Consider the following 11,495-nt stretch of genomic DNA (forward strand, 5'->3'; position numbering starts at 1 on the left):
CAGGAAAACAACAATCAGTGCTGTCAGCACACAGACCTGTCTTTACAGAGCAGAAGTCAAATAACCAATAAATGTACTGAAATTCAATATCCAGTCACAAAAATGTGTGAATTTGAAAATGAGCACATGAAATAAGTGACTTGCTCCCACTTTGCAGAGAGCAGCGCCAGGTCACTGGTTTCCCTTTCTTCAAAAAGCACTTAACATTTTCAGATTGCAGAGACTATTTCACATACACTGGGAGGTTCATGATGCTGAGGAATGTCTGACTATCTGCTGAACTGCGCGCGCGCATGCACACACACACATACACACACACACACACACACACACACACACACACACACACACACACACACGCTCAGTGAATACTGTGAGAAGATGCAGACCGTTGCAGTGCTGCAAGATCGCTCTTCCTCCTCAAGCTCACGCATCACCATGACAACCTGCCTGTGAGCCACGGCTGCGAACACCTGGGGATTCTGATGCGAGGCCTCTGGACACGGCTCACGTGAGGGATGCCGACCCCGAAGGGAGGCGGTGACCCCTTCTGCCCGCTTTGTAAAGGCACAAAGGAGTCCTGGTACCTCCTCTTACTAACAGCTCCGACTACAGGCAGCGCAGCTCAGACACGCTACCCAGACGTGTGTGAGAAAAGTTCTTCAAAACGTCTGACTTGACTACAATATTTTCTCTGCAATATGTGCAATATTTGTATATGTTATTTTTAGTAGTAAATTGACAATTTTTTTTTTTTAATGCAGAATGCACAGGAGGGCTGGGGGGGGGGGGGAGCTACTGGCACTTGGACCCCCAGAGGTTTTAAATTAATGTATCGTCAACTATTTGTCTTCTGGCTTTGCTCAGTGCTCTGTGTCACCGTGCGAGAAGAGCACTCTGCAAAAAATTACTGAATTGAACTGAATCCCTCTCCCACTCAGAATGCTGAATCCTTGTCAACATCCAGGAAGGGTCTGAAAAAACATCCTTTTCGGATTCACTTCTCCCCTGATTTCCTAAGTTCTCCATAAACGTGTAGTATTTTATCTATTTTATACGTTTTAAAAAGCCGTACATGGAGCTACTCGTAATGTACACTGGTTTATACTGTGGTCTGTGATGGAACGACTGCAGTCGAGAATCACGTTTGCAAAGGTCTCCTTCAGTTGGTGTGATGCACTTTTTGTACTTTTCTCTGAGATGTATGTCGTTTTGGAGAAAAGAGTCTGCTAAATGAACAAATATAAATATAAGCTAATTATTTTAGTGATTAGAGCTGCTGCCTTTGGACCCAAAGGTTGCAGATTTGAATCTCACCTCAAGCTGTTGAATCCTTGAGCAAAGTGCTTACTCTAAATTACCACAGTAAAATTTCCCAGCTGGATAAATGGGCAAATATTTGTAAGTAACTTAAAATTTTAAGTTGCTTTGAAAAAAGTTTCTCCTAAATGAATAAATGTGTGTATGCGTACACTCACGGCCACTTTATTAGGTACACCTGTTCAACTGCTCATTAATGCAAATATCTAATCAGACAATCACATGGCAGCATCTCAATGCATTTAGACATGTAGACATGGTCAAGACAATCTGCTGAAGTTCAAGCTGAGCATCAGAATGTGGAAGAAAGGTGATTTAAGTGACTTTGAACGTGGCAAGGTTTTTGGTTCCAGATGGGCTGGTCTGAGTATTTCAGAAACTGCTGATCGTCTGGGATTTTCACGCACAACCATCTCTAGGGTTCACAGAGAATGGTCAGAAAAAGAGAAAATATCCAGTGAGCGGCAGTTCTGTGGGTGACAATGCCTTGCTGATGCCAGAGGTCAGAGGAGAATGGCCAGACTGGTTCGAGCTGATAGAAAGGCAACAGTAACTCAAATAACCACTCGTTACAACCGAACTATGCAGAAGAGCATCTCTGAACGCACAGCAGGTCGGACCTTGAAGCAAATGGGCTACAGCAGCAGAAGACCACACCGGGTGCCACTCCTGTCGTCTAAGAACAGGAAATTGAGGCTACAATTTGCACAGGCTCACCAAAATTGGACAATAGAACATTGGAAAAACGTTGCCTGGTCTGATGAGTCTCGATTTCTGCTGCGACATTCAGATGGTAGAGTCAGAATTCGTCGTAAACAACATGAAAGCATGGATCTATCCTGCCTTGTATCAACGGTTCAGGCTGGTGGTGGTGGTATAATGATGTGGGGGATATTTTCTTGGCACACTTTGGGCCCCTTAGTACCAGCTGAGCATCGTTTACATGCCACAGCCTACCTAAGTATTGCTGCTGACCATGTCCATCCCTTTATGACCACAGTGTACCCATTTTCTGATGGCTACTTCCAACAGGATAACGCTCCATGTCACAAAGCTCAAGTCATCTCAAACTAGTTTCTTGAACATGACAACAAGTTCACTATACTCAGATGGCCTCCACAGTCACCAGATGTCAATCCAATAGAGCACCTTTGGGATGTGGTGGAACGGGAGATTCGCTTCATGGATGTGCAGTCAACAAATCTGCAGCAACTGCGTGATGCTGTCATGTCAGTATGGACCAGAATCTCCGAGGAATGTTTCCAGCACCTTGTTGAATCTATGCCACGAAGAATTAAGGCAGTTCTGAAGGCAAAAGGGGGTCCAACCCAGTACTAGGAAGGCGTACATAAAAAAGTGACCGGTGAGTGTATACACACACACACACACACACACACACACACACACACACACAGGATCAGCTTTTCCATTAATCAGACTTGTAAGACCTCTTGTTTAATGGCTAAAATCCACGGAATTTATGCAGTAATTGTACAAAATCTTAAATGATCATTCAAGTTCATTAAAAAAATTACACTTGTATTTAACTGAGAATCAGTACTGGGCTCTTTAGTGCTCTGTAAGAGCATTAAGTCACATTAGTTTTTACCATGACTAAGTGCAAAATCATGGGTAAAAGTACGTCTGTACCTGCGGAAAGGCTGGTCAAAACAAGTTGGACCGTTTCCCCTCCATGAGGAATAAATAAAAGTGATGACAAAGCTCCTGCAGAGAATAGAGTTGAAAAACACTCGTAATGACATTTGCCTCTGCTCCTTACTAAATTGGGCACAGTGGGATTATTCAAAGAGCATCCAGGTCTTGTTCACAAAATGTGTCTGGATTCTGAGGAGGACCACAGTCGTAATTAGAGAAGAAGAAACAAGGGTCTGCCTGGGTCATTTCGCACTGGTGGTGAGCCCAACACCACTGGGAAGAGAGTCTGGAAGATGTGCTGCTCCACATGATGGAACCCATATTCCCTACTACCTTGCTACACCCCTGAGCTGCAGGAGAAACAGAGGACAGGAAGGATCATCCATCACTCTCATACACAGGGCTCTGAGAAAGGAATTGTTGCCTTCTATTTATTTATACCTCTATCTATTCACAGTTTGAGCTGCTACATTGCACTTGAAGGACCTGGGCTCGAATCCTACCTTCTGCTGTAGTTCCCTTGAGTAAGGTATTTACCCTGAACTGATACATTAAAAATGACCCTGCTCTGTAATAAATGGCTAAATCATTGCAAGTAGTTTGACATATTGTTGCTTTGGAGAAAAGCGACAGCTAAATAAATGAATGGAAATGTGATGAGATCTTTTTTTTAAATCAGTACATAAATGGAGCCTGAGAGGGAACAAGTGACACCAGTGTTGTGGTTTCACATCGTTTCCTGGCTGCGGGAGACAACAAAATGTGAAATCACAGGTGTCAAAGCTCAAAGTGACATAAATGTCAAAAAAAAAGATAAAAGGGTAAAATACTTTATCACGGCACCGTGGATGTTCTCCATCAGGTCCTGGTGAACAGTAACAGTTCAACACTCCGGCAGCGCCCAGTAGTTAAGGCACGAGACTCGGCTCCGATCGACTCCAGCGTGAGGCACTACGCTGCCGTCTCGCTTGCTTTTTATTTCCATCCTGCGTGGCTTAATTACAGGAATTGTGAAAAACAAGGTGTGAAGTCAAGTCTGGAGCTGAGCACGACTGCAAGGCAATTTTGCCAAAGCCTTTCCTGCAGAGCAGCGTGTGTGTGTGTGTGTGTGTGTGTGTGTGTGTGTGTGTGTGTGTGTGTGTGTGTGTGTGTGTGTGTGTGTGGGGAGGGGGGAGCACACTGCTTGATTGTAATAAAATCCTCCTGTGCACAAACAGCCTGCCAGAAAAAACAATGCGTGCGGCAATGCAACCCCCGCAGCGTAGTAAAGCACAGTGTGGTATTTGCGGAAGAGAGACATTAGCTTTTTAGGAGGGATGGATAGAAAGCAGGTGTGAGATGAACAAAATCGCAGCCTGATTACACCTGTCTGCTCGAGGAAGCCTGCCAATCGCCTGTATGAACGTTTCTTGGAAATAAAGAACACAAGCAAAATAAAGTACTAATTTTAAAATCTAAGCAAAGAACAAACACAATAATAATACACACACACACATTTTCAGAACCACTTGTCCCATACGGGGTCACAGGGAACCAGAGCCTACCCGGCAACACAGGGCGTAAGGCGAGAGGGGGAGGGGACACCAGTCCGTCACCAGGCACCCAAAGCGGGACTTGAACCCCAGACCCACCAGACAGCAGGACTGTGGTCCAACCCACCGCGCCACTGCGCCCCCACAATAATAATAATAATAATAATAATAATAATAATACAAACTAATATCCACATTTACTTTAATTCATTTATGAGACTTTCTCCAAACCAGTGTAGAATTATTATTAATGAGTATTTACATAAGACAGTTCTGCAATGTAACTTAAAACGTTCACTTTATTATCATTATTATCAGACAGTATTTAGCTGATACTTTTATCCTGTACTGCCAGATCCACAGCACTAAACTCCTTACAGTTTCACCTAAAACACATTTATTTGGACTGTGGGAGGAAACCAGAGCAACTGAGGGAGACCCAGGTAGAGAGCACATAAACTGCATATGCTTGTAGTGTAGTGATTAGAGCTGCTGCCTTCAGACCCAAAGGTGAGAGGTTCAAATCCCACCTCCAGCTGTAGTATTCTTCAGCAAGGTATTGACCCTCAATTGCTCTGGTCAAACCACCCAGCTGTACAAATGTGTAAATAATTGAGATTATAAATAAGAACTGGCACACAGTCACAAGCAGCAACAGTGCAAGATATGAGTTATACCACTATGCTCTCAGCAAAGTGACTTGGTTAAAATGCTGCACCTGTCCTGTAACACATACAAAGTCTGATTCACCTAGGGGTTGGTTGCTGTCCTGACACTCAAGCACAAGATGAGAGACATGAGCAGCTGCAGTTTGATGAAATGACAGCTGTGCTACTCAGAAACAGTGACATGCATCCAGATCTTGAACCCTGGTCTGCAGCTGGGATGCTTATCCAGCAGACTTGCAGTGGATTATGACAGATCTAGGGTGTTACTCTGCACCTGTGGGGCTTTGTGGGGTTTTAGTGCAGCCCAGGGCTTGGGATGCAGCTGCCTGGTGGTGCCTGGGCTAGGAAAGCTCTGTGGAGGATCTACACATCTCACAAACCTCTGGAGTACCATGAGATTCATGCCACCCATTGGCACTGTTGGACCTGTTGGCTGTGGTGAAATCATCTTCTTCATCTGCATGTCTTGCAGTCGCTGGCTTCTCTGCAGCCTGTGTCTCCACCCACATTTCTTCCTGGACACCACCTGAACGTCCAGTGTGTTTCTTTCAGGAGATGCTTGTCTGTTGCTGGAACACTGAACTACTCCGTTTAGTCATGCCAATACTTTCCATAGCACCGCTATGCTTGGGACCGGACGCGTCCATATGGATGTCATCATGAGACCTGGCCATTCATTTTATCCACTGTAGAGGACACGTGTTTTTAAGTGCACCTTTCAAACTGTATATAGTGCTGTAATCCTGTGCCCCAATGCACCTGTCTAGAGGACATTCAAAGCTTTTAAATGATACCATATTTGAGGGTGGGAGTTGGAAAAAGTTCCCAAAAATCAAAGCTATCTATCTAGGGGACAGCTGGTAGTATAGTGGTTAGAGCTGTTGCCTTTGGGTCTAAAAGGTCACAGTTTTGAACCTCACCTGCGGCTCTAGTACCCTTGAGCAAGGTACTTACCCTAAATTTCCCCAGTAAAATAAAACTACCTAGATGTATAAATGGGTAAATAACTGTAAAGTAGCTTAACAGCGTAAGTCACTTTGGAGAAAAGTGACACTAAATGTAAGGATTTCCACAAACATCTTTTGTTGCCTCTCAGGAGGAAGCATCCTGAGCCCAAGGACTTCTGTGCAGGGAGGACACTGTACAGGTGCTATGAGACATGGAACTGAACTGAACTTCCACTCAGAAGGACATCAGCAATAAGTTACGTTTTCTGCTCCTTGGTGTTTCGAACGGGGGGTCTTGAACGTTTGGAACTTGTTTGAATTGGATAAACATGAGTCCTGTTTACTTTTCTTCTTTGCTTTGCTTTCCCAAAGGATTAAAATCATTCACAGTTTGCCATACACCCCCCCAACCCCCACCAAACGGCAACAAAGTTGTCATAATCACTGTGGAGAGGCAAAGCCTCCTTGACGGAATAAAAATAAATACTTTAATTAAGAAATCAGAGGATCTGAGCTATTCATGTGTAAATTGTTTAAAAGCACAACTGGGAAACGCAGGACGATAAAATAGTTTTCGGCATTAATTACATCATTATAATTATCCCTTTCTAAATGTACTTGTGCAAAGCGTTACACTGCTGAAGGAAAGCAGCGACGAAACTGCAACAGCAGCGGCATAACGTTCAATAGGAGGGACGACTTGTCGTCTGCGATCCCGAAGAGCGGAGGGATAAAGGGCTTCTGGTGGAGCCCAGCAGCTCGAGAGGAAACAGTCCTACCGCCTGCAAGCTGAACTACACGTCCTCCACTTACGACATATGGAAATTATGAGAACCGACCCAGATTTACGACGGCCGTCCCATTAATCTTACGGTAACCTTACGTTCGGGTCCCCGAATTTGGTCGTGATGCCTTGCGACAGCGCATTTGTAGGTGTTTGGGTGTCTATCAGAAACTGCAGTTTGTTTCAAAACATTTTGTTTGTCAATCCTTTCAAATGACTTTTAGCTACAATGGGTAGCGAATGAAAAAATGAGCTCTCTGGGGGTGCTGACAAGAAAAAGCCAAAGACAATAGATGCAGAAACAAAAGTCAAAAAACAATAACGCAGCATCAATAGATAATTCTAATGCTGTACTGTGTTCATATTATTCTCCATACTAGCACTGTAACATGAGTAATGTGTTTGTTTCCACTAGTGAAATGTACATGCACATGTATTCATTTATCAGATGCTTTTTCTCCAAAGCGACAAACATCTCATGGAAAATACAATGTGTTCATTACATGAGCAGGAAGAGACACTTAGATGCAGACGTGTGATTCTTAAGTGCAGTTAGTTTCTTCCCACTATGTGAACCGATGTTCATCACGAGTAGTTGCATAAAACTTCATCCGAATATTGACGATTCCTGATCGCATTCCTAGTAATAATTTTTTTCCGAGATACATATAAACATTTACATTACATTATAGGAGTAGCTGCATAAAGGTTTATCTGGCATCATCTTAAAGTTATGATGCGTGAACATTTATACCTTTCATGAACTGAAGAGATGATGGGCGAAGTGAGTCTGGAAGAGGTGAGTTTTCAGACCCTTTTTAAGTGTGTACAGAGATTCAGCAGTTCTGAGTGAGAGGGGGAGGTCGTTCCACCACAACGGAGCCAGAACCGAGAACCTCCGTGCTTTACCTTTTGTATGCGGTACCACCAAGTGGGCAAATGTGGAAGAGCGAAGCAGTCTAGCTGGGGTGTAGCGAATGATGAAGTCCCGTAGATATCTGGGAGCAGTTCCGTTGATGCATTTGTAGGCCATAACTGGGGTCTTAAATCTGATCCGGGCAGCTATAGGAAATTAGTGGAAAAAATAAAAAAAAAGCCCTTTTATACAACAGAACATTCATGAATATTAATTGTTCATATATGCTTATAGTTTATAAAATACAGCATAAGGGGATTTGCGAGTTACCATGAAGTGAATTTACAAAGACATCATCAGAACAGAAGCCCGTCATAAGTCGAGGACGAGCTCATTTACAGAAAAAAAACCCACTCCGATACACTTTAAAAGCTTAAATTGTAAATGGCAGCTTCTCACAAGCCCAGGAAGTGTCTCACACGAGGGGTCGAGAGCACAGAAGACTCATTTTGCACCTTGATGTGGGTTCCGCTGAGTACGGGTCCATGAGAAGAGGGAGACGAGCCTGGAGAGCGATTCCTCGCACACCTGTGAGCGAAGCCCCAGGGCCTTGACCTGGCGCAGCAGGGCACGAGGCGCATGTCAGCTGGCAGCCCGGAGATGCGGCTCAGAGCTCTGCCAACAGATGGCAAGAAAGGGTCTCTAGGAGCACGCCGACAAACTGCGGCAGAAGCGACACGTTTGCTGCTCCCTTTCGTCTCCTCCTTCAGTATTTCGCCAAAGCAAACAAACAAACAGAAGGTGCCCGTAAAATACCCACATATGAATGTTTCTGAGCTCCCCATAGCATAGCAGCAGAACTCCGTGCATATTGCAAAAATCTCAGAAGACCCAGTGAGGCCTTCAGTTGGTCAAGGTGAACTAGAAGGTCAGTTCTTTCCAAGTTATTCTAAAAAAAAAAAGAAAAGATTAAATCTCTGCCAGTATCCAGCATTGGGGACATTATCAGATATGAGGAGGGAAACAATCCCCGAAACCTTTAGTGATCCAGGCAATCAATTGCAGACTGTGAACGGCCGTCGTTCCGCGGAGAGCCCCAGGCGTGGCGCTTTTCGGCCGAGCGTTGTGAACCGATTCACCGTCCCCACTCCGTCTTATCAGCGCGTCCCCATTCTGCCATCGGCGAACTCACAGTCAGATACCTTGTGGCCTTTCCTCCACAATTACGGGGGGGCGTGACCACGGTATCTAACGGAAACGGATACACTCCCCGGCGCACCGCACCTCGGCAGCTAATCTCTGCAAAGCACCGAGCAGCGAGGACCCATTTATACACTATTTATTTTACATACATATATATACATACATACATTTACATGTATTCGTTTAGCACATACTTTTCTCCAAAGTGACTTACATGTCAGAGAATAATAGAAAAACTGCATAAAATCAACAGAAGGAGACATTTAGACGCAGACGCGTGATTCTTGAGTGCAGTCAACTTGTCATATAGTGCAGTATAAACCAAATATACATTACATGCATAGTTCTGTATAGTTTTTTAATTTTTTAATTATTAAACAGATAACATAGTACACGTTTATCGGGCACTTAAGAGGCCAGGGGAGAAGTGAGCAGGAAAGATGTGTTTTGGGGCATTCTTCGATGTTGAGAGAGATTCAGCAGTTCTGAGGGAAAGAGTGAGCTCATTCCACCACATCAGATTCATGACCTTCCTTACAATTTTTTTACACTTACTTGCACAATTAGACAATTGCAAATGTACAATTTAAAGCTCTATTTCAAAACAGTGAAGGCGGAGAACAAAAAAGGGCTACACTTAAATGTGAGGAAAACAAATAGCATGACAACTGGAACAGCATCAAACTTTAGAGTTGAAGACAAAAATGTTGACACCTTCCGCCTCTTGGGATCAGTAAGCAACAAGGGATGAAACATTCAAGAGAAACGCCAAAGACCAGCCCCAAAGACCAGGACTGCAGCGAAACACGTGGAAAAGCTCCTCAAATGTGCTGATGGATCCAAAATAACGAAGGTGAGAATTGTTGGGCCAAGCGTGCTTTTTATAGCACGTGGATATTTTCTATTTTCCTAAATGCGGAGCAAAGTCGGCCTTTTAAAAAGCGCGATGGGAAAAATATTGACTCCTCCGAACCGTGGTGCTGCACTGGAGTTTTAAGGACACAATAGGCTGCCAGGGACGAAAAGTGATGGACATTGGATCAAATCGGGCCACAACTCTCATGTGAAGCACAAGTACTGACACAGGTTGTCATGCCACCAAACCATCTCAGCTCACCTGCAGAAATACGTGGCCAAAACTGAACCCAGCAGTTGTGCTGCACTACACTGTGCTTCACTGCTTTCAATAGTGACAGAGGTTCATTATTCTTCGCTGGTCACCACTATGCCATACATACTGACAGCAATTACATGGCCTCTAAAATGAACTAATCTGCACTAAGTGATGCAGAATATGATCACCATCATGAAATATCTTCTGTATTCGGTCAATGAATCAACAGGTCAAATGTCACAGTAATTCAGGCCCTTTCTGTAGAAGTGATCCATTTACTCCAACAGGTCATGCTGGCACAGCGAGTAGCGCTGCTGTCTCACAGCGGCCAGGGGGTGCGAGAGGACGTGGGTTAGATTCCTGCTCCGTCTGCGTGGAGTTTGCATGTTCTCCCTGTGTCTGCGTGAGTTTCTGCTGGGTGCTCTGGTTTCCTCCCACACTCCAAAGACACTGCTGTTCAGGTTCACCCGTAGTGTGTGAGTGACAGAGAGTGTATGTGTGTTCCACTGATGTATGGATGGGTGACCCAGTGTAAGTAGTGTATCTAGCAGTGTAAGTCACCGTGGTGAATAAGGTGTGTGGGCTCATAACACTACATAGAGCTCAGTGGAAGTCACTCTGGAGAAAAGTGTCTGACAAATAAACGCAGATTGTTCAAACAATGCTCTATTTATTTCGACACATTGTTCAAACTGTGCTTAAAATACAGTAACATTGTGTCTGTACTCTTAAAAAGCACTCCAGGCTATGCTCGCATCAATGTGTGACGCCACTTCGAGAGAAGTGCCAGTACTGAATATCAGCCAAATTCAAGCACTTGTTCAAACTGCACACGCAAGCAATGACTTTTAAAGCAGCGTTAAAAAGAAACTCTGTCCCGAAATACCCGAAAAACACATCGAATCTCAGCCAATTCCACTCTGTTAATGTTACACATATTGATCTTTCGGGATGTCATTTAATAATTTTGTCCTCAATAGTAAAGTAGGCCTATTCAGCCATAGAAAACATAGGAGAAGATACTGCACAAGTTGGAAATTAAAGACATCGACGTGACACCTGAAAACCTGATTGCAATACTTATTTTTTCCACATTAGACACCAACGATGCATAATCGGTCATCAAATTTTTATTGTTTTGTACTGTGTACAATTATTCGGATGCATCCGGATCCACAAGATTTTAAAAGCCTATTGACTGAATGAAGTCTATCATGGCATGATAAATAAAATATAAAGTTTATTTATGTGACACTATTTACTCATTCTCCGAACTCAAATACATGTTAAGCTACTGACATTTATTTACGCATTAATAAAGCTGAGAAATTTTTGCTGCTGCGATTTAGGATAAGTACCTTGATCAAGAAGGGATTCAAACCTGAGTCCCAGAGGACAAGGCTTTTGGTTATCAG

This window comes from Scleropages formosus, chromosome 22 (genome assembly GCF_900964775.1).
Source record: "Scleropages formosus chromosome 22, fSclFor1.1, whole genome shotgun sequence".
In the NCBI taxonomy this organism is placed as follows: Eukaryota; Metazoa; Chordata; class Actinopteri; order Osteoglossiformes; family Osteoglossidae; genus Scleropages; species Scleropages formosus.